This window comes from Zootoca vivipara, chromosome 5 (genome assembly GCF_963506605.1).
Source record: "Zootoca vivipara chromosome 5, rZooViv1.1, whole genome shotgun sequence".
NCBI classification, from domain to species: domain Eukaryota; kingdom Metazoa; phylum Chordata; class Lepidosauria; order Squamata; family Lacertidae; genus Zootoca; species Zootoca vivipara.
This window is the reverse complement of record NC_083280.1, coordinates 68,112,018-68,137,560: the sequence shown is the minus strand read 5'-3', so window position 1 is coordinate 68,137,560 and position 25,543 is coordinate 68,112,018.

Here is a 25,543-nt window from a genome sequence, read left to right as displayed (position 1 = left end):
TATCTGCTCCTTCTCTGGCCAAGGCCAACTGCTCTCATGGAAGCGGATCATGAAAATGAATAGTGGGATCCAAATGAAGGACATAAAGGTAAAGGTAAAGGGACCCCTGACCATTAGGTCCAGTCGTGACCGACTCTGGGGTTGCGCGCTCATCTCGCATTATTGGCCGAGGGAGCCGGCGTATAGCTTCCGGTCATGTGGCCAGCATGACAAAGCTGCTTCTGGCAAACCAGAGCAGCACATGGAAACGCCGTTTACCTTCCCGCTGTAGCGGTTCCTATTTATCTACTTGCATTTTGACATGCTTTCGAACTGCTAGGTTGGCAGGAGCTGGGACCAAGCAATGGGAGCTCACCCCGTCACAGGGATTCGAACCGCCGACCTTCTGATCAGCAAGCCCTAGGCTCAGTGATTTAACCACAGCGCCACCTGGGTCCCATTTAGATAAATGTGCAAATTAGATAAAAGCTTTTAAAATGGGCTTTAACCGTTGCAAAATTAAACTACTATTATTCACTTCTAGCACTATCCCACCATAAACCTTTAAACCCTTTGCCTAAGCCTGGAATGAAATCTGCATTTTGTGATGAAGAGGCCCCAATGCAAAAATCAACGGCTTAGCCATTGATTATGTTCTTTTCTGAGCTGAAGTTCGTTTCCCAGCATCTATTTCTAGAAAAGTCATGGATCTTTCCTTTTGCCAGTCAGCTATCTTGATATTCCAGTAAACCTCTTCAGACATTCTGATTTATCTCCTGAATATATTATTTTTTGTTAATTAAGTGCCAGCTCCTCTAGGAAATCATGCCCCCTTTGCAGTACATGCTCTTTTCACGAGCAATTATTTTGGACAGAAATATATTAAAAAGAATCAAAAGAACACTGGTATTAATAATAACAAAATTAGATTTGTGTGTGTGTGTATCTCCTAAGGATGGCACAGATGCAAATCAGTTCACATTTAAAGATGAACCAAACTACCAATTTTGGAACAATATGCTATGTAAAGCACAAGCACTCTTCCGAATTCACACTTTTTGCAGTGCTGTTTTCCAACCAAGTAAATACACAACAGTGCATATACTAGGGTAAAGTGTGCTAATAAAGACTCATATTAGTGAAAATAACATTAAAATGCATTATATTTGCTTTGCAAACATGTGTATATTGTGCTAAGTTGCATACAAAAATGTCTATATTAAAAGGGATTTTAATGATTAGGGTTTTTTCTTTTGTTTTTAAGGGCAAATGTGGAGAACTGAACATAAGACTGGAAGAACAAGAAATGGAGACAATCCAAAAATGACCTTTTTACCCATTCCTCATATCTTTACAGTAGCATAATCAATGGGGTTTTCCTGCCCCCTCATCCTCATTTCAGTCCTTTGAGTCTCCCAAAAATACCTTTCTTGAGATCAGGATAGTAAGGCTATGTGCACATTATTGGCTTAAAATGCAGTTTGTTCCTCTCCAGTGTGGTGTAGTGGTTAAGAGCAGTAGACTTGTAATCTGGGGAACCGGGTTCGCGTCTCCGCTCCTCCACATGCAGCTGCTGGGTGACCTTGGGCTAGTCACACTTCTCTGAAGTCTCTCAGCCTTACTCACCTCACAGAGTGTTTGTTGTGGGGGAGGAAGGGAAAGGAGAATGTAAGCCACTTTGAGACTCCTTCGGGTAGTGATAAAGCGGGATATCAAATCCAAACTCCTCCTCCTCCTCTTCTTCTCCTCCTCCTCCTCCTCCTCCTCCTCCTCCTCCTCCTCCTCCTCCTCCTCCTCTGTGTTTCAGTTCAGTCATTCATTTTATTTGAAGGCAACTTTTCCACATACAAAAATCATGCTCAAAGTTGCTCCCAACAAAGAAACAGGAATGCAGTTCAAACACTACAAAGGCAATTTCATAATAACATAGCCAAATATAAATACAAAAAACCCACATTTCATTACTAAAAATATATCAAGATTGCTTAAGCAACATGCAGCATCCAATTGCAAAAATAACAAGGGAGCTTCACAGTTGTACTTTAGTCCTCGAAACTCCCCTCCCATGATGGTGATCACCTGAAGGGGGGAAGTCTTCACAACAAAAGCCCTCATTTTAAACACAAATGCCCCCTTTGGTCCTAAACCATAGCCAACAATCCCTTTTCCCCTCATAAACCTGCCTCAGCTGTCGAATTCTCTGAACCAGCTTCCCCCACAACAGGACTCCAAAAGGAGTTTTTCTCACTTAAGGCAAAGGTACCCCAAAATTCCCCTGTCAACCATGCAAGATTCAGAATGACCTCAAACACCACATCAGTAGAGTCAATCATACCACAATGCACAATCCCACAACACTCACATCATCTACATAACAGTAATATAATACTGCCTCCCAATATACAAATTTAAAATCCAATCCCATATAATTTTGCCACAATACTGAACCAAGCAATTATAAGCTTCAGTGGCATAACTAATATGGTGTCTGATAGCAATGCTTAAACAGCGTGGTTTGAATTTTCAGCTGGGCTGTCAAAAAGGGATGAGTGGTTTCCTGGCAAACAGAAATATCACAACCCCCATATAGTTGGATATCTTACCCTCTTTCATTAAAAATGAAACAAATAAATAATAGTGGCTAGAACTGGGGGGGGGGGTACTTATCATTTGAATCATTCACTTTTACTCAGTCTAAACTAACCATACATGACAGTGGCCACAAAATGAATAAGGAAAAAAGGCTGGTGACATTCCATGAGCAACCTCCTTTATTATTAATGGTTGTGATTGTAGGATTTATCAAGAGATAATTGACCTTGTCAGTGTTAAGTCATTTCTGTTTTGCTTCAGGATGCTCTGACTCCTAAGATGATCAATTATTTCCCAGCTAAGCCAAAAAGACAGGCTTTTGGCTCAGTCACAGAATGCTAAACACAAATAATCAAAACTCTGTGTGTGTCTCAGGTGGAAAGTCATTTTGAATAGCAAGTTGACTCTGGCAATGTAACTTCTGGATCTTTGACATAATCTTTTGTGTCACAGTAGCCGGCAACAGCAGCTTCAAAATAGCTGTGTTGTAAGCAACCTCAACAGCTCTTAAATTCTTAGTTGGTGTGGGGGAAGAGGGATTGTTCTTTAGGATTTGGAATCTCACTGCAAAACATTGCCAGGCTTTCTCAGAATGCCTTCTGCTTCTTTTGAATTTTCTCAGCTATTTCTTCTAAGCATTTCTTCTTGAAATTTCAACAAAAGTGAACTTTGTCAGCAACTCCAGCCCTGAGGTTTCAGCAACTTTGTTGAAATAATGAAAGGAAAAGATAGGTTGACCAACCATAATGAAGCCTACAAGCTCCACTTCTCTCTCTCTCTCTCTCTCTCTCTCTCTCTCTCTCTCTCTCTCTCTCTCTCTCTCTCTCTCTCTCTCTCTCACACACACACACACACACACACACACCGACTGGGAAGTCTTTCAGGTAACTTGGTCCTAAGTTGTTCAGGGCTCTATATGTTCGCAACAGTACCTTGAACATGGCCCAGTAGCTGGTCGACAGCCAATCCAGTTCCCCCAGGACAGGTGTAATATATGCTCCACTCAACAACCTGGCTGCAGCATTCTGCACCAGCTGCAGTTTATGGACCAATCCCAAGGGATGCCTCACAGGGAACACATTGCAGTAGTCCAGCTGCAAGGTTACCATTGCATTAATCGCAGTGCCCAAGCAATGGGGGAGGGAGGTAAGCCCAGGTTCCTATGAAATATAAATGCAATTAACAACTTACTCTCCAGTCCTGAATTCCAAACCCAACATCCAGTTCTGCTGAGGGGCAATGACAGCAGAGCTTGACCAGCAATCTGCATTAATATTTTCTGTGGGTCCTGGTATGGATGGCTATGCTTTGGATTTTCTTTTTCTTTTACTGCAATCCATATTAAACAAGCAGGTTTATATCCATGCATCCATTACCAGATCAGAAATTGCATAGGCTAAGCAAAAGTGTGTTCTGCATGCGGCTTTAATGGCTGATTCATTGCACCAGACACTCAGAGATGCACAGTTCCAAAACTGAACTGTGTTTCCTTTCGCTTCACTACGAGAAGAATCTGGAGTTTTCTAGCCTCCAAGCATGTGATCAGTGTTGGCAATGCTGACAGTGCCATCTGTTGGATGGCTAGACAGTTATAGATGCATGTACTCAGCAGTGCATAGGAAGCACATTGCCACTTACATGTATCTCAGGATTTGGGTCTCTACATTCTCATTGCTGAAAACCAAGCACTGCTCTGACAGCAAACATATACCACATAAAATACGCCTTAAATTATGCACAGATGCCAGATCCAGCTAGGACGAGTGTAGGCTGGAGAGAGAGAGAGAGAGAGGATAATATCCAGGTTTACAGATGTATAAAATGTACTAGGGATTAAAATGCTCATCATGTGTTCCTGCAACCAGTGTTGTTTTAAGCACTGGGTGTTGTTGTTGTTGTTGTTGTTGTTGATGTTGTTTTTAAAAAAATCACTTTTGGACACTGCTATGAAAGAACTACCATCTTTTCAGTGATCGGAATGCAAACATGTGCCCTCCCTCCCCTCCATGTGACAGAGCATGGATTTTTCATTTTGACTGAGCTCTAGCAGATATGCAGAAGTTTCAGAGCTGGGTGGGAGAATTATATCAAGTGACAAATGCCAGTGTCAAAAAAAAATCTAACAAGCTGAGCCATGAAATAGACATTGATTGAATCTTTATCCTCTTTTTCCTAATATAAAAACGTAACATAAACACAGATTACAATTCCGAATCCTTTACAGATTAGAGCAATTTGGGTGGTATGTTCTGCAATATCCAACATCCTGAATGTGAAATCAGAGGAGCTGGTGAGATTTACATTCTAAAGACACCATCAACTTGAGGGAACCTGATTTCAAATATGCATGAGCCAGTGACAAGAGACCATGATAAAAATATTGTTTTCCCAGTTAGGATAGTGATAATCGATGACACAGACCATGAAAGCTGTAAGGAAGAGAGAGAACATGCACAAAGTACTTTTCCTTGGCTCTTCCCTTCTTTTAATCTGTAAAATGTCGACGTGCAGAACTTAACCTATTTAAAATGAAAATTTATACGACCCATGTTAGAATAATAGGTAGGATTTGTATAGTGTTTAAAGTAATTCACATACTATATTTTTTTATAATCTTCACAACAGAACTGTAAGATAGGTCAGTGTTATGATTACCATCGTGTTGGACATGCAGAGATGCTGCTGAGGGAGAGTGTTTTGCCCCTCTTGAGCTCATAAACTGATATCCTGGTTTGTTTCTGATTCATAGGTTGCTCTCTTAGCTGCTACAGCACACCAGCTCTCAGCATATCTATCCTGAATTAACCTGGATTTCTGTGCTACTTAACGCTGTGATATTTTGCCAGAAGGACATAAGGGTGTTAAAACTCTAATTAATGTTCTCTGCTATTGCTCTCCCTAATGAAGCTTCCCTCTTAACTAAAATATGTAATATATCATGATAGTTGCATATTCTGTGTTTGTTTAGGAGTATCAAAGCACAAATCAGTTCACTGCTGGATTAGAAGAAGGATCCACACGGATTTAATTTCAGACAAGAGGAAGAAAAACTAGGCAGGTATAATGAGGGGCAGAGATCAGAGATGCTAATAGTTTCCCAGGGGAAAATTACGAGTTGGCAACTTCCCAGTTAAGTAGGCTTATGTATCAGTGGTTGAGTGTGCCCATGCAGGCCATTCATAGGATTCTGCAGGACCAGGAATAAATTTAAGAAGCCTTATTGTGGCAGTTGAATCTTTTTTGAGCAACAAGGGCTTCCAGGTGTGCTTCTGTATCCTTGATAGTGGTGTGGTCCCAACTACTAGTTCGCTCCTCACTCCTGTCCCCTGGTTTGTATTTAAGTTATTTCCAGAGCAAAATGTACCAAATAGTACAAACCCCCCCCCCCGGCTTCATCATGAAGCCAACTAGAAAAAGTGGTGTTTCCTGTCTTCTCTTTCAGAACCATAAGAAAATAGTGTCTTTCTCTAATCCATTGTTTTCCGTTCCATTCTGTGATCATCACATACAGCACTGTTTCTCTTCCACCACAGTTCGTCTTCTGGCAAAACTGATGTTATTTGTCCCACTGTAGGCTGTGGCAAAATTATGTAACTTAACATAATTTACACAATTAATTAAATAAATTACATTGCCATAGCAATTCCACCTGATTCATTACAGTACAAAGAAAACACGGTGGTGGTAGTGGGGACATACCGGTAAGCAATCATGTATCATTGCGGACTGAAAACAACAGCAGCAGCAAATACTGATCAAGTTCACTAGATTGGTTTACATGGGATGAATAAGCAAAGAGGGACAATTTCCACTCCCATTTCCATTTTTGTCTGGATTCTCTGACATCCCTACCTGCCAGCTATGGGGACTTCCACTCATTCCATGATTGACAGTTGTATCCTCACACCTACCCTGCATCTGCACCAAAACACCACCCTCAACTTCAGAGCATCTGGAAAGGGCAGGAAAACTGAAGACGACAACTTGAGTCAGCCCCATGCTAGACATTGAATAAATTCAGATTCAGCCCAGCTTGCATTCTGGGTTATCCCCTCCATCCCACACAACTCTTATCTGAATGTAGAGGTGGACATAAATTCAATAGCTCTCCATTGTGTTTTCAGGAGTCCATTCAATAACTGTGTTTTAAACATGCAGAGATTGATGCTCTGTTGACTGCAACCTATGGTGTGTGGTGACACAAACATGTATGGGCTCTGTACTCAAGGATGACTGTTCAACAAACGAGCTTTAGGTCATGATCAGTGAATGCATTGTTTAGCCCAAAGCTTAACAAAAAGTTCCCTACAAGCCTTTCAGTGCTTTGTGGCCCTTCTGACAGCTGATCCTCTTGGTCCTCACATTTTGCCACCACATGACATAATTTCTCCTGCAACCCAGCCTGCCATGATGTAACTGATTAAAGGGAATCGGACTTCCCTAACAAGCAGTGAAGAATCTTCACATTTTAGAGTTATTTCTGCAATGACTAATTGCTAGGTTTTGCCAAAAGAAGGAAAAGAAAACATGTATACCTAGCATTTATTAGTAGCAGGTTAAGAGTTAGCTGTGACCACAATGCATCAGCTTCCAAGGGCAGCGCTTCCTCCACCACCCAGTAAACACATGACATTTTGCCAGGGTTTCTGTGCAGAGGAAAGGGTTAACCTCCCCTTTCCGCATGCCACAATTGTGCCCCATTGAGACCCACTTTTTCACCATGTGAACCACCCTGTTCACTGAGATCTACCTCAGAGGCCTTTAGTGAAGCTAGATCTTTTTTCTAGGCTTTGGAACTTCCTCCCAACATCACTTGAACCATTTTATTTCAAAAAATGGTATTTGGAGGCTTCTGAGATATTGCTTTCAGATCTTGAGATTTTCTAAACTGGTCTGGATCCTGTGATGTGTATTTATTTATTCATTTAATGTCTTAAACATTTTTGCTACCTGACTGTGAACACGATGAGGTGTTTCAATCTGAGATGGTAGGATTGGGAGGGCTTACACAAAGGAATCCATGGGAAGGTTAGTACCATAAAAGAAATCATCACAAACTCTACAGTGAATAATTCTGAAGAAAACATGTACACACAAGGGTGCTAGGAAGGTGGATTAATTCAAATATAGCATGCAGTAAGGTGCTGAATAACATGATTGAATACAACGGCCATTCCTTAAAAGGAAAGGCCTCCTTTTAAAATAAAAATAAAAAGCTCTGCTAAATACACGTGCACAAGTTGTTTTTCTATTTTATCTTTATTTTGAAAGCAAGCCAAGTCAGAAAGCACCACATTTCTCAAAGATTCAGGTTTCAGGCAGTCTTAATTTTTGCATTTTCCAGAGTAGTAGAGCATGTCATAAAGGTGAGCCAGTAGGATTTTGAGTGGCGCACCTCAATTCTGGTTTCTGCTGGCTTCACCAATCTGCCGACTGCCAACTTCAGAGATGCCCATATGCCTTGATGCCTCAGCAAGATAGTTTATCAGGGCGTCAGAGAGAAGCACAAGCAAACTGATATAAGAGATGGCATGGCAGAGGAACAGTAGAAACGAAACATTCAACGTGGAAAGCAAATATTAAATAAGGGTGTTTTATTCTTTGTTCATTTAATGAATTTGTACCCCTCTCTTCTGACGTGGGTGGCACTGTAGGTTAAACCACAGAGCCTAGGGCTTTCCGATCAGAAGGTCGGCGGTTCGAATCCCTGCGACAGGGTGAGTTCCCGTTGCTTGGTCCCTGCTTCTGCCAACCTAGCAGTTCGAAAGCATGTCAACGTGTAAGTAGATAAATAGGTATTGCTACAGCGGGAAGGTAAACGGCGTTTCCGTGTGCTGCTCTGGTTCACCAGAAGCGGCTTTGTCATGCTGGCCACATGACCTGGAAGCTGTATGCCGGCTCCCTTGGCCAATAATGCAAGATGAGCGCCGCAACCCCAGAGTCAGTCATGACTGGACCTAATGATCAGGGGTCCCTTTACCCTTTACCTTCTGGCAAAAATAAATCCCAGAGCAGCTTACAGAGTAGACTGGGGTGAGGGGAAGGAGCAACTACCTGGCTTCAGGGTTACAATCTAAAAAGACAAGACACATCAGGGAAATGGATTGGGGGGCAGGAGGGGAATCAACAACCCCAGGTGCAATTTCTTAGTTACAAGTTCTTACAATTTCCTTCTTGTGGGCTTCCTAGAGGCAACTGATTTGCCACTGTGGTAAACGGGACTAGATTGGCCTTTGGTGTGATCCAGTAATAAGGCTTTCCTTACAAATGTATGTACGTTTGGAGAAATTTGCACTGATGCTAATGAATTTCCACAAACATGTTGAAATGGAGAAAAGACATTGTAGACTTTCTGGATCTTCTGTGGAACCTGTTGCCCCGCCACTGTGAAAACAAACTAGAAGTAATCTATTTCTTTGAAGGTGAAAAGGTAGTCAAGACTAAAAAAATATGCAAGAACTTACTGCCTGGGAGTGTGATGCTGTGCGGGGTGAAGAAGCCGTTTCACAAAGACAATATGTAAATTGGCACTAGGCTGGTGCTCAGCAGCCAGGTATTTTGAATCACTGTGAGTTTGTACTCAGTTTGTTATTTCATACATTAGCCTTATTTATTTGCTATTGTGTTTGTTATATGATTACAAGGATTGTAATGTCTGCTAAGATTTTTCAGGTATTATTATTTGGAGCTGCTTTGAGCTCAGTGTTGTCCGAAAAGCAGAGTACTATTACATGAGAATATATATAAAAATGAGAGAAACCAATGTATAGTGCAGATGTGGCCTTGGTTATGGTAAATGCTGTTTCAGAGTCCTCTTTCCCATTTTAATGTTGTTGTTGTTGATGATGAATATATTGTAAAACAACAACAATGGTCTGCTGGTCAAAAATTACAATTTCTGTTTAATTTTTCACTTAGAACTTCCTCCTTGACAAACCTGCTTCTTAATTTGCAAGTTTCCCCACCTAAAATAATAAGCTTTGTACTGTGTGTTTTCTTCTCTATAATTGATTCATTGTCCATAGTTACATCAATATAAAGAACAAGGGTGGCATTTACTCAAGTTCAGGTTTGCTTTTTGAAAGTAGTGGTGGCACTGAGAATCTTATCTCATAGAGAAACATCCTCCAGCATTCATGTACAGTGTACAGAGGTCACGGCTAAGTATGGAGAGAATTAGATGCTGAACTACTTAATTGAGGTGCTACACAGAAGGTCAACTTACCGTATTTTTACAGGTAGCAATTACTCCTTTTCTTTACAACGCAAGGAAACTGTAATTGCCAATTCCTTTCGTAGATGCGTGGTAACGAAAGCTGAAATCCTACAAATTCTGCCGGTTTGTAAGTTTCCTTGAACCCAGTGGGACTTACTTCTGAGTAGACATACATAGGATTGTCCTGTGAAACAGCTTTCTTTTCAAGCACATGCTTAGAATTAAACTGTGGTTTCAAATTTCATAAAATAAACTGGCCTTCTTGCTTCAGTCCAGAGTTCAGTAGATCGACTTCATGAGCTGACTTCCTTTAATAATAACTAGCTGGCCAAGCCACGCGTTGCTGTGGCTCATCCCTGTGATTCCCCCCACCCTGACCTGATCCATGACCTATCCCATCCCCTCCTGCCCCCAATCCACACCCAGGCGAGTCCCCACCTCCATTCGGCCTAGTCCATAAAGGTGAGCCGTGCTTGGTTCCCTGAGGAGCGGCTCGGTCTCGGGGCGGTTTGCTCTCTGTTGGAGGCGTGGTCTCCGGGGCGTGAGGGATTGTGGGAGTATGTTTGTCCATTGTTCATTGAATGTCCACTGGAGGGTGCAATTTTTTGACCACAAATCCAGGTTTTTACCTGTGTTAGGTGTGTCAGCTGGCCAGTGTAAGTGCACGATTACCTGCTCTCATGTGACTCTGAGGTTGTGGCCAAATTTCAGGACGATCGGGTAAGTGCTTGTGGGAGAAAAGTGGGGAATAACACACATGCACCTTCACCATCCCTAGCTAGCAGGACCAGTGGTCAGGGATGATGGGTGTTGTAGTCTCAAAACATCTGTAGGGCCAAATTGGCCTATGCCTGCACTAGTTCATACTTGAGACTTAACAGTAAAGTGTGTTTTTTTCTATAAAAAAATGTTTACGGGTACTCTCATTTTGATTCAATAAAATCATCATTTTATAGTTCAAATTGGGGAAAATAAATACAGTAAATAGACAAAAGTATAAAGATTCACTAAATGTTTAGGGGTATGCATACCCCTGTGTAACCCCCCCCCCCCCCCGAAAAAGCACTGCTTAACATACCTTAAAATGTTCAGCAAACTTTCACAAGGGCTGGAAACTTATAAAATAAAATAGATTATCATCCTTATATATACTGATATGCAGGACCTTATGTCCTCCTTAGCACTTCTTTTTCATTATCTTATCTACCTCCAGAGAAAGGAGCACATACATTAGCCTTTAATATTCTCCTCCACAATGCATGTGTAAGAAGCGTCATTCATGCTGTCACATTCAGTGGCCCAGCGTAAAGATTTTTCAATGACCTGACACTAATGTATCAGCCTGCAGTTGCCCACAGTAAAGAGAAGTCGTGTTTACCCTAGAGCATATTTCCAAAGGTTTGACTCGGTGAATGTATTTAAATCTGTAATAGGAACAGAATGTCCTCCAGTGAGCTCCCTTGTCTTTCTTGGCATTGTGTGTGTGTGTGTGTGTGCGCGCGCGCGCACAACACAAATGATGGCTGTCTACAAAATATTTCTTTTCTTCTTGAAAGTAGACTCCCCTAGGATGTGAAAATAGTGACAAAGCACAGCTATGACTTTAGGATGCTTCTTATTGTATGTATAATAATCAGCCTAAACCAGGCATCCCCAAACTCGGCCCTCCAGATATTTTGGGACTACAACTCCCATCATCCCTAGCTAACAGACCAGTGGTCAAGGATGATGGGAATTGTAATCCCAAAACATCTGGAGGGCTGAGTTTGGGGATGCCTGGCCTAAACAAATAACTTTAAAATACTCCTTTTAAATTACATATGATGTTTACATTTTACGGGGGTTTTATATGATCCACCCTGTTATCAGATGGTGATAGACAGCTATTGCCTCGGGACCAGATGGTCAAGAGCAGATTTCACCAAATGTATTTGCCAAAACAAGTGTTCATTCCCCCAGGGCGGGGAGGGGGTTCAAGTTCAGAGCTGCATTTTAACATAGACGATCCCCAGCATGCTGGGCACTTATTTTGTGTGTGTGTGTGTGTGACAAATGTTTTGTCTGATCTGTTGGGTTGCTAGAGCAAACAAAAGAACTGTATATGTGATAAATTAATCCATTTCAACCAGTAAATAACAGATTTTCCTTTTACTATTTAAAAAAGGAAACTGTCTAAAGAATCTTTTTCAAAAACCTATCCCTAGGGGAATTATAGAAGAATAGAATAAGCAATGAACAATATCTTCCGCCTCTCTCTGGCCACAGATGCATAAACAGCAATTTACAGGTATTCCATCATTTCTCCCTTCTACATACTCTGTGGGTATAAGTTTGGGAGTTTGGGATCTCAGGCAGTTAATGCTTTCTTCATCATACCAACAGATAATTCAAAAACATAATCTGGAAGACCATGGTAAGATTTAACATGATAATGAAATGATGAAAACAACATAGTTTGAAGATGTCATCTAATTAACAAAAGGCTTATTCCTGAATTTTGTTTTCAATGCACTGTTCTGAATCTATGCAAGTAGCAACCTCAAGGATGTCAGGCTTCTATTCATACCGAACTATGAGAGTTTCACATTTCTTCACCCAGCTTTGTACAGGTCTATTAGAAATTTGCTCCAATAGTATTTTTGGAGCAACCTTGTACCTGGCAGATGCTGTAATTCAAGCAAGTACAAAAGCAAGACAGTATGGACTCTGAACAATATTGAAGAAAACCCAACCTCAAATGTCAATATGGCATGAGTGCCATGTGGTAGGCCCAAGAACATAGGAGCCAACTCCCAGACTGAAAAATCCAGGATCGGCGCGGCGCAGCACCGAAAGTCGCGCTGTGGCCATTTTGGAACTGGGCAGAGCAGCACCGGAAGTTGCTTCTACGCATGCTCTGCCCATTTCCAAAATGGCTGCAGCGCCAGAATTCGCTTCTGGGCATGTCCAGAGACTCCAGACATGCACAGAAGGAGCCTCCCCGGGCCGGTAAGAATCCAGGGGATTTACGGGTTTTTTAAAAATCTGGGCTGCCAGTGGGAAACAGCTGGAAAAATGGGGGTTTCCCAGGAATTCGGGAGACTTGGCAGCTATGCTCAAGAATGATCTCAGAAAGTTTCCAATTTGGCAACATTTGCCCAGCCCAGCACTTCTGCACCACATACCACTTGATGGGTTTATTTTCCAAAAAAAGATACTAAATGCAGAGGGAACTAAATTATGCCCTTAGTTAACTTACAGTTCCACATCTTACAGATTCCAAATATTTTTTAACTGAAATCCCACATACTTAAAATCATTAACTTGTTCTATATCAGTACAGTGGTACCTCTGGTTAAGAACTCAATTTGTTCCGGAGGTCCGTTCTTAACCTGAAACTGTTCTTAACCTGAAGCACCACTTTAGCTAATGGGGCCTCCTGCTGCTGCTGCGCCCCCAGAGCACGATTTCTGTTCTCATCCTGAAGCAAAGTTCTTAACCCAAGGTACTATTTCTGTGTTAGCGGAGTCTGTAACCTGAAGCGTTTGTAACCTGAAGCGTTTGTAACCCGAGGTACCATTGTATTATTTATTTGTGCATTTATGTGGCCTGGCAAACTGAGTTTTGGCATAGTTCAAAGTAAGAAGTTCCTTTTTACAAAGTGATCCAAGGTCTCTAAGAATATGCTTCATACCTATAACAGTACAGGATACAAGGACCATGTCATCTGTATGAATCAGTGCTCACATGTCTCTCTTTATTCACCCACATGCAGGCATGCTACCATTGTCCCTTCAGTGTCAGAATTAAGACACGACAGTAAATGACTTGAATGATAGGACCTTACCTTCCAAGTCCCGGACTGCAGAATCCGGGACCGGCAGCCGTGTGACACTGGAAGTTGCGTCGACGTAACTTCCGGTGTTGCTTTGGCCTTCTATGGGCACCAAAAATGCCCGCCGCCGGCTTCGAAAGTCGCTTGTACGCATGTCAGGAAGTGTGTTGACGCAACTTCCGGTGTCGCTCCGCCCATCTATGGGCACCAAAAATGGCCGCCGCCGACACTGGAAGTTGCGTCTATGCACTTCCGGACATGCGTAGATGCATGGAAGTCGCGTCTATGCACTTCCAGACATGCGTAGATGCCACTTTTGAAGCCGGCGGCCATTTTTGTGCCCATAGAAGGGCAAATCAGAAAGAAAAAAAATGGTCGCCGGCAGGAGAAAATAACGGAGAAAAACGGGAGACGAAGTGATACGGGGGACCACCGGGAAAAGGTAAGTAAAATCGGGGTTTTCCCGGAGAAAACGGGGTACTTGGCAGCTATGGATGGGACACAACTTTATTAATAATTTACATATGGTATGCAACATTCTGAACTAACTTAGGTCAACCTCTCCAAGCAGATCTGTTAACCTGAGAACATATACACCTGATAACAAGGTGAGAGCTGAAAGTATCTCATTCCTGTGTGTGGCTTGTTTTTTTATTGGAAGGAAAACCCTCAGGACAAATGAAACCAGTTCGTCAGCCCAACCCATGTCACAGTGCAAGATGAGAGGAGAGAAAAGTCACATATCAGCAGAGAATTTAGGAATTGGTACTAAAAAAAAAGCCCTTACTGTTTCGGCCAGAATAAGAATAGCAGGTTTACAGAGTGATCCTATGTATGTCACCTCAGAAGGAAGTCCCACTGAGTTCAAGGGGGCTTGCCCCACACACGTTTGTATGCAATTGAAGCCTAAGAATAGCAAAATATCTGCAGCTGGCTGGGCTGAAATTCTTTGGAGAGGAGGTGAGGCGCATTGACTGAGGCTTTGCCTTTTAAGGGATGCACATGTTGTTGAGATTTGGAAACCGTATCTTATAGACTGGGAAGAAAAGAGATTACAAAGACTTTAATGGCCTTAAAAAAAAAGTTGGGTAAACACCATATGCAATTACTCTGTAGGGAAATGCAGCTTAATTAAAATAGAAAGTAATTCTATTAGCATATACACCTGCTGCTCATATGGTTCATTTCTTCCAAAAATAACTGAATTACTGAATAGAAATTGTTCTGTAGTTCACCTACTTAGAACGGCTGCTTCAGCATTTTGTCCTCTCCTCCCAGAGGTGATTCATTGTTCGCTTAAAAAATAGTTATACAACATGCAGATAGAGATCTGTTGGGACTTGGCCATCAACTGAAAGAGCACAGTTTATCTTTACTGTTTAAGACCAAAGCCCCAAATCCACAGCTTCATTGGTGGAAAAAAGCAATGCATACAAATTGCACTTTATATTCAGCACTGAAGCTAAACCACTAGACTCATAGGCTCTTCCATCAGCAGATTCACAATGTGTGTGGTGCGGGAAGGGTCTGGGATCACAGCATCCTGGGAGTAGTTATCGAAAGGAACCTCTCTAAAGGTTATTAAAAGCCTTTTAAGAGACTGAGCTAAATTAATGGCTGACTACCCATAAACACTCTCAGCTCTTTGCCTACAGGGATTGGCATATACTTCTAAGACTTTCCTATTGAATGCTACACCATGGATTCTCATGGAGGACTGGTCCACAGCAGCCTCTCCAACCTGCTGCTCTCCAGATGTCTGGGGCTACAACTGCCATCAGTCCTAACTAGCATGGCCAGGGTTCAACATTAATGGGAGATGTAGTCTAGCAACATCTGGAAGCACCAGTTTGAGGAAGGCTACAATTCATGTTTCCAGATCTATGTAAAAAGAACATGCTTCCACAGGGTGCCTCTTCTTGCTTTGTTTCAATGTGTTGTTTGGGCTGCTCTTCCCACCAAGGTAAGGAATTTCAACATCAAGTGAAAGTTACCTCTGATAATATCTAGTGCAGATATGATATGTGATTGAGAGGATCCACATGGCACAATGTGATAGATTACAGCTTGTTTATCTGTTGATGGATGGTGTTTATTACATGCCCTTCACTTGTTGGTTCCAAAGCAGGTCACAAAAGCCAACTCATAACTTTGGTTATTTATGTTTTAATGTTTTAATGGGAATCTTGATGTGTGTTTTAGTTACTGTGCATTTTAACAATGTGTAATTAGTTTTTATATTGCATAAGCTACTTAAAATCCTATTTTGGCATTTAGAGGTTAAAACATCATCATCATCATAGTTTGAAGCACCCGACTCATCAATCCAGTAGAAGGAAGTGTCATCACTTCTATCTAAACATCATCTTCCAAAGGCCTACGAAAAAGGTCACGTCTCGACCTGCTGACAAAGGGCACACAATGTTAGGGAGAAGATCATAGCAAAGGTCCACTCACTTACCCCCACCACCCTGGAAAACACTGGATGGTGACACAATGATCAGGACCAACCTGGAAGGAAGCAGCCCTTCAGATATTTGGAGCCCAAATCCCTCAGGACTTTATACATCAGCGAAAGCACCTTAAATTGGGCCTGGGTGAAATTAGCAACCGGTGCAGATTGACCCCACCAGGTGGGAACAGTGGAAGTCCATGGAAGTGGCCTCCTGCATAGACAGCAGATAAACGAATTCTAAATTACATCAAAACTATAAGGATTGCTTTGCCTCTTGCAAAGTGAACTCAGTATTTATGCTGTGCAGTAATCAATTTCTAAAGATTGATGTCCTAAAGAAAAGTGGCACATTCCAGGATCAAATCAGAAACCAGGACAGCGTCTGTAAATCTGGTACTGTCACTGGAAAATAGGGACCCTCTGGAGAGTCAAACTACAATAAACATAGAACTTGTTACAGGTAGGCAGCTGCATTGGTCTGATGCAGTCGAAACAAAAAATAAAAAAAATTCCTTCCAGTAGCACCTTAGAGACCAACTAAGTTTGTCATAGGTTTCAGTGTATCTGAAGAAGTGTGTATGGACATGAAAGCTCATACCTATGACAAACTTAGTTGGTCTCTAAGGTGCTACTGGAAGGATTTTTCTTTCTTTTTTTACAATAAACATATATCATCTACTGGGTTGCATCTGTGTGGCAATCTGAAGTTTCTTTTTCTTTTTCTGAGGAGTGGCCTAAATATTGTTTAAATAATTATGTATATAAATGAGGGCTAGAAAACAGGATGCTACACTTCCATGCAGTCACAAAATACTTTCAGCTTCACACATAACTAGCACACAAAGCATCAAATTACGGTTAATCAAACCAAGACAGCTACATAGATACTGTGTGCAGCCAAGGCATTGTATTCCAACAGCCTTTGCCAACCATGCTGGCTGGAGATGATGGGAATTGTAGTCCAAAAACGTCTGGAGGTTACCCAAGGCTATATATTGCAGGAATACATAACAAGACTGCATTTGAAAACCGGAATATGGACACTGGGGAAGAAGAAGAAGAAGAAGAAGAAGAAGAAGAAGAAGAAGAAGAAGAAGAAGAAGAGGGGAAGGAGGAGGTGTTTGGATTTGATATCCCACTTTAATCACTACCCTAAGGAGTCTCAAAGCGGCTAACATTCTCCTTTCCCTTCCTCCCCCACAACAAACACTCTGTGAGGTGAGTGGGGCTGAGAGACTTCAGAGAAGTGTGACTAGCCCAAGGTCACCCAGCAGCTGCATGTGGAGGAGTGGAGACACGAACCTGGTTCCCCAGATTATGAGTCTACCGCTCTTAACCACTTCACCACACTGGTTGGTGTACTATAAAGAAGCTGTTGAGTCTGCCCTTTCTTCCTACGGATTGTAATTTAGGCCACATCTGGTGGCCTGATTAGTGGCACAGCATTGAAAGCACCCGGGATGTATCTACACTGTGCTCTCACATTATTGATGAGTCTCATCACAAACTCGGAGGCCTCCTGTTGTTCAGCAAGAGTGAAGAACAGATGTACGTAAGTGTCTCTTTCCCTTGCTAACATCTCATTGTCGAAGCCGCCACGTGTAGATAATGCTGGCATTAAACACATTGGCATGCTGCCCACTGCTGCCAACAAATCTGAACATGTCTGGATTGCAGTCATTGTGGCATCTGTGCAATTGCTAAGTAGCCCAGATCGCTGTTTTTGCAGTCGTGGGGGAGGGGCAGAGGAATCGAGTATTTAAAATGTTGAATACTGTACATATCTTTTTTTTCCTTTTCATAATACAATAGGGAGATTCTTTTTACATATTCCCTAGAATCATACAATTCCCACAAGCAAGGTCCTTGTCATCAGGTGAAAATGCTTGGTTTGTCATGGGTGACCTCCAAACAGCAGACAGAATGTTATGGTGCTTTATACTGTGTAATAACAAATAATATCACAAATATATTTTTCCCCTCATCCTCGAACCCCACATTCTAAAACTCCATTCATCCATCAGTTAGGTATATCACTACCTGGTTGCACTGAGATCTTTCACACAGTGCCATCACAGCCACTGCTTGTTCCAGCAGTGAGTTCAACTTAGAATGTAAAAAGCACAGGGATTGTAATGTGATTTCTTCATATTCCACAGGAGGCTCCGCGTATTTGTGTGTCTGTGTTGAAGATCATATATTATATTAAGTATCCTGACAAGATACTTGCATGCCTGTAAAGGTGCGCTGTGCCTTTTGGTTGTAATTTGGGAAGCGGCTCTGGCTTTTACAAGCATGCAAACCTAACCTGCAGATCTACAACATGCTTTTGTAAACTGGGCTGAGACTTTTTTTGCGGTACTTTACCATTTACAAAGCAATCAAAAAGTAATCACAACTCTCTTCCACCCCCATAAAGAATTATGAGCAACATGTGCTGGATGCAGAAATAAGGGGTATGAGAGAGGGACTGGGGAGAAATTCACAAAGAATATAGGAGCCAAATGTAGCTATCTTTGAAAATTGCACTTCTCTCGATTCTGTGATGCAACATTCCAACCTCTCCAAACAAAAAAAGGGGGAAAAACTGCATAGAAAAATGTTTATATTAGGTGAAAGTGTGCATATATGAGTGAAAATAATGTAAAAATGCATTCATGGTGATAAATTTCTTGCAAAAATACATGTACATAATAATAATAATAATAATAATAATAATAATAATAATAATAATAATAATTTATTATTTATACCCCGCCCATCTGGCCGGGTTCCCCCAGCCACTCTGGGCGGCTTCCAACAAAACAGAAATTCTAAAATACAAAAATCCATCAAACATTAAAATACAGAAATCCATCAAACATTAAAAGCTTCCCTAAACAGGGCTGCCTTGAGATGCCTTCTAAAGGTCTGGTAATTGTTGTTCTCTTTGACCTCTAGTGGGAGGGCATTCCACAGGGTGGGTGCCACTACCGAGAAGGCCCTCTGCCTGGTTCCCTGTAACTTGGCTTCTCGTAGTGAGGGAACCGCCAGAAGGCCCTCGGAGCTGGACCTCAGTGTCCGGGCAGTACGATGGGGGTGGAGACGCTCCTTCAGGTATACCGGACCGAGGCCGTTTAGGGTTTTAAAGGTCAACACCAACACTTTGAATTGTGCTCGGAAACGTACTGGGAGCCAATGTAGGTCTTTCAGGACCGGTGTTATGTGGTCTCGGCGGCCGCTCCCAGTCACCAGTCTAGCTGCCGCATTCTGGATTAGTTGTAGTTTCCGGGTCACCTTCAAAGGTAGCCCCACGTAGAGCGCATTGCAGTAGTCCAAGCGAGAGATAACTAGAGCATGCACCACTCTGGAGAGACAGTCAGCGGGCAGGTAGGGACTCAGCCTGCGTACCAGATGGAGCTGATAAACAGCTGCCTTGGACACAGAGTTGACCTGTGCCTCCATGGACAGCTGTGTGTCTAAAATGACTCCCAGGCTGCGCACCTGGTCTTTCAGGGGCACAGTTACCCCATTCAGGACCAGGGAGTCCTCCACACCCACCCGCCTCCTGTCCCCCACAAACAGTACTTCTGTCTTGTCAGGATTCAATCTCAATCTGTTAGCCGCCATCCATCCTCCAACCGCCTCCAAGCACTCACACAGGACCTTCACCGCCTTCACTGGTTCTGATTTAAAAGAGAGGTAGAGCTGGGTATCATCAGCATACTGATGGACACCCAGCCCAAACCCCCTGATGATCTCTCCCAGCGGCTGCATATAGATGTTAAAAAGCATGGGGGAGAGGACAGAACCCTGAGGCACCCCACAAGTGAGAGCCCAGGGGTCTGAACACTCATCCCCCACCACCACTTTCTGAACACGGCCCAGGAGGAAGGAGCGGAACCACTGCATGACAGTGCCCCCAGCTCCCAAGCCCTCTAGACGGTCCAGAAGGATGTTATGGTCGATGGTGTCAAAAGCCGCTGAGAGATCCAGCAGAACAAGGAAACAGCTGTTACCTTTGTCCCTAGCCCGCCGGAGATCATCGACCAGTGCGACCAAGGCAGTTTCAGTCCCATGATGAGGCCTGAATCCTGACTGGAAGGGATCCAAATGGTCCGCTTCTTCCAGGCGTGCCTGAAGTTGTTCGGCAACCACTCGCTCAATCACCTTGCCCAAGAATGGAAGATTTGAGACTGGGCGATAGTTGGCCATATTGGCCGGATCTAAAGATGGTTCTTTAAGAAGCGGTTTAATAACCGCCTCTTTCAGCGGGTCTGGGAAGGCTCCTTCATGGAGAGAAGCATTTACCAACCCGCGAAGCCCATCGCCCAGCCCTTCCCGGCTAGCTTTTATAAGCCAGGATGGGCAAGGATCAAGGAGACAGGTGGTTGGTTTCACTCGTCGAAGCAGCCTGTCCACATCCTCGGAGGTAACAGATTGAAATTGATCCCACAAAACTTGACTAGACAGGACTCTAGCACTCCCCCGCCCCGGCCCTGCTCCCACGGTGGAGTCTACCTCTTCCCGAATCTGAGCGACTTTATCTGCAAAAAACTTTGCAAAATCATTGCAGGAGATCATGTGGCCCGTACTGGGCCCGGATGGAGCAGGTGGTTCCGCCAAATTGCGAACCACCTGGAAGAGTCTCCTGCTGCTGTTTTCTGCAGATGCGATGGAGACGGCGAAGAAGGTCCTCTTCGCCGTCGCCATTGCCACTTGGTAGGCTCGAAGTTGAGCTCTAGCCCGTGTCCGGTCTGATTCAAAATGAGTTTTCCGCCACCGGCGCTCTAGCCGTCTCAATGACTGTTTCATCGCCCTCAGCGCCGGGGAGAACCACGGGGCTGTCCGGGCTCCATGCAATCTGAGAGGGCGCTTCGGAGCCAGACAGTCAATAGCGCTGGTTAACTCCGCATTCCAGCGGGCCACCAGGGAATCAGCTGAAAGGCCATCGACATGGGATAAAACATCCCCTACCACTCTCTGGAAGCCAATTGGATCCATTAAGTAGCGGGGGCGGACCATCCGAATCGGTCCCACCTCCCTGCAGAGGGGAAGGGTTGCGGAGAAGTCCAGTTGCACCAGAAAGTGATCTGACCATGGCACTTCTTTTGTTTCGCTTTTACTTAATGTCAGATCACCAACATCCATAGAGGTAAACACCAAGTCCAAGGCATGTCCGCGGCTATGAGTTGGGCCAGACTTATTCAGGGACAGCCCCATGGTGGCCATGCTTTCCACGAAGTCCCGAGCGGCTCCTTGTAAGGTCGTGTCGGCATGGATGTTAAAATCCCCTAAGACAACCAAGCTAGGTGTCTCCAGGAGCACATCCGACACGACCTGAAGCAGCTCGGGCAGGGAATCCTTGGTGCAGCGGGGAGGTCGGTACACCAAAAGGAATCCTGTACTGCCCCTATTGCCCAACTTCCAGAACATGCACTCAGAAAACTCCGTCTTACCAATAGGACGCCTGGTGCAAACTAATGACTTCCTAAAAATCACTGCAACCCCCCCTCCCCGCCCAGATGGCCTGGGTTGCTGTGCATAAGAGAAACCTGGTGGACAAGCAGCACCAAGAACGGGCCCATCGGCTTCATCCAACCAGGTCTCTGTCACACATGCCAGGTCAAATCCTCCATCCACAATCAGGTCGTGAATGGCAGTGGTCTTATTCATCATCGACCTGGCATTGCACAGCAGCACCTTCAGGTCATGTGGGTATCCCTTGCTGATTCCAATATCCGTCCGGTCAGGACCAGACCCGGAGGCAGGGATAGTCCTCAGACAACGACTAAGTCTGCCTCCTCGGTAATGACATGGTCTGGTCTTAGCGTAACTCCTCCTCCTACCCGTGACCACTGAGATCGGTTGTCCCAGTGCATCACCCCCTGTGGAATCTGCCCCAGCCATTTTGCTTGCTGGGACCCCCTCCTGGGCAGCCCTGATCCCTCCCCTTAAAAACAAAATAAAACCTCTGTAAAAAACAGCAAAGAACAGAACAAAAGAAAAACACAATAAAACACTAAAACCAAAACAATAAAAATTACAAATACACTAAAATTTAACAGATTCCCACACCCAACTAAAAATCCCTCCCTAAAACCTATGTAAATCAAAAAATACAGTAAAACAATACAAAGACAGAAAATTACAAACTAAAATTGACCCCTCCCCTTAAAATCAAATTTAAAACCAAAACAGAAAACACTAATACCGTACAATAAAACAATACAAAGACAGAAAATTACAAACTAAAATTAGCCCCTCCCCTTAAAATCGAATTTAAAACCAATACAGAAAACAAACTAACAAACTAAACGATAAACAAAAACCAAAAACAATAAAAGTTACAAACACATCAGAATTACAAGAAAAGCAGCAGCGGCACTGTTCCAGGCCTCCTAGGAGCCTTAAAGCTGTGGTAGAGTATGGGTCCCACCCCCGGGCCCCAGGTGGAAGTGGGCTTCAGGGGGAGCAGTCCTCCCAAACACTCCCTGGCAGAGCAGCAGCAGCAGCAGCAATGTTCCAGGCCTCCCAGGAGCCTTAAAAGCTGTGGTGGAGTGGGGGACCCGCCCCAAGCCCCAGGTGGAAGTGGGCCTCAGGGGGAGCAGTCCTTCCAGTACTCACAGCAGCACTGATGTTCCAGGCCTCCCAGGAGCCTCAAAAGCTGTGGAGGAGTGGGGGACCTGCCCCAAGCCCCAGGTGGAAGTGGGCTTCAGGGGGAGCAGTCCTCCCAAACACTCCCTGGCAGAGCAGCAGCAGCAGCAATGTTCCAGGCCTCCCAGGAGCCTTAAAAGCTGTGGTGGAGTGGGGGACCCGCCCCAAGCCCCAGGTGGAAGTGGGCCTCAGGGGGAGCAGTCCTTCCAGTACTCACAGCAGCACTGATGTTCCAGGCCTCCCAGGAGCCTCAAAAGCTGTGGAGGAGTGGGGGACCTGCCCCAAGCCCCAGGTGGAAGTGGGCCTCAGGGGGAGCAGTCCTTCCAGTACTCACAGCAGCACTGATGTTCCAGGCCTCCCAGGAGCCTCAAAAGCTGTGGAGGAGTGGGGGACCTGCCCCAAGCCCCAGGTGGAAGTGGGCTTCAGGGGGAGCAGTCCTCCCAAACACTCCCTGGCAGAGCAGCAGCAGCAGTGGAACCTCGGTTTATGAACACCTCGGTTTATGAATTTTCGGTTTACGAACGCTGCGGACCCATTTGGAACGGATTAATTCGCTTTCCATTACTTTCAATGGGAAAGTTCGCTTCAGTTTATGAACACTTCAGTTTATGAACAGACTTCCGGAACCAATTACACCCATGCTTCGGGTTAAGTACGCTTCAGGTTGAGTACTCCGCGGACCCGTCTGGAACGGATTAATTCACTTTCCATTACTTTCAATGGGAAAGTTCGCTTCAGTTTATGAACGCTTCAGTTTATGAACAGACTTCCGGAACCAATTGTGTTCATAAACCGAGGTACCACTGTATAATGCAAACGTGTATACAAAAAGTGGCATTATTTGGACAAATGCCCCCCCGCCCAACACAAGTTTTAGTGTGGACTTTTTGTGTATTTATCTACTAGATATTAGAGACTGATGTAGAAATGGTGTGAACTGAACTTAAAAATAATAAACTAATATGGACATATTCAGACAATCTAGGAGAACTATCTTCACCAAAACCAGGATGTGTACGATTCAGTACAAACAGTTCTAAGGAGCTCTGTACTGGGGTGCCATTTGAATGGTGGTTCCTTCAGCTCCTCAGGTGATTATTTATCAACCACGTGATTATTTATCCTGATATTTTTGACCAGTGTGACAAACATTTAAAATGCCCGTCTTCTGCATGTTCCCTCAGAAGTAAATCACATGGTAAGTATGCATACAATTAAAGGTAAAGGTAAAGGAACCCCTGACCGTTAGGTCCAGTCACGGATGACTCTGGGGTTGCGCGCTCATCTCACTCTATAGGCCAAGGGAGCCGGTGTTTGTCCGCAAACACGTTCTGGGTCATGTGGCCAGCATGACTAAGCCGCTTCTGGCGAACCAGAGCAGCACGCGGAAACGCCTTTTACCTTCCTGCCGGAGAGGTACCTATTTATCTACTTGCACTTGACATGCTTTCGAACTGCTAGGTGGGCAGGAGCTGGGACTGAACAATGGGAGCTCACCCTGTCGCAGGGAATCGAACTGCCGACCTTCTGATCGACAAGCCCTAGGCTTTGTGGTTTTAGACCACAGTGCCACCCATGTCCCTTATGCATACAATTAGAGGCTTATTATATACTAGATATGGATGACAAGCACACCAGTAAGAAGAACAAATGTTCTTAATATGTCCTTTGTTTGTTTGTTTACTATTTATTCTTGAGCTGGCCTTTAAATCTTACCAATAATTTTCCACACTCCTGAAATCTGTATTAGCATAATAGCACTCTGTGGTGGCTGCAGGGCAGAAGGTGTGGTTTTTATATATCCTTTGTTTCAGGGCTATACTTAAGGTTACTAATACTTTTTAAGAGATTATTTTACTTGGAAATGACAAATAACAGGTATAGAACAAATAATACAGCCTTAAGGAAACAGCAAAAAATAGTGTCAGATAATTTTCATATAACCTAGATGTGCACAAGCCGTGTCCTATTGAACACCTTCTAGAACATTCTTCTGTTTTGCATAACTGTTAGTTATACAGTTTGTATAACCAACAAGCAAGCCACAAATTGCTTATGTGAGAAAGAACATAGGCCAGTGTTTTTCTTTTTCATTCCCACCTCTTGTACATGCAAAGGTTAATTATATCTTTAGTTGTAATGCAGTTGTTTTGCACAAAGGCAGTCCTGCACAAAACAGCTGTTAAAATAAAAATAAAGGTACTGTGAACATCCCTTCAGCAATAACTGGTGGAAAAGGGAATGCTACAACTTTTCCTTTGAGCTGTTGGAAACAAAAGGTCCCTTAGCTGTGCTCAGGCGATGATGAGATGGAAGTGGAGCAATGGATGGCACCCAGGAAAACATCACACACACACCCCCCAAAAAAACACCTGCTACTGCAAAAAAAAAAAACACCACTTCGAGAACACTGTCCAACCATCTCGTCCTCTGTCATGTTATATTACAGTATTTCTTTTTGCTGCATTAACCATGGCTCAAAGACATCTGGATTAAACTGTGGCAGGTAATTGTTTCCTATTGTCCTGGCATTCTGGAACAGAGAAGCAGGCAGAAAAGGTCCCTAAGCATCATTGACAGAGGGGTGGCAATATGAGAATAGACTATATTGCCATCCCTCGTAGCACTCCCAAGTGAGAACTACAAGACCAGAAAAGTTTATCTTGGTGGGACAGGCAGACCCGTTTGAAATATGTGTTGCCCATCCAAGTCCCATTGAAATAAATGAAACTTGCACCAGCGGAGTGCTTGACAATATCATCTGCCGGAATCTTTGTCTCTTTCACAGATTACAGGCACCTGTCTATCGATATTCCTTCTCATATGCTGTTATGTGTACTCTTGGCAATAT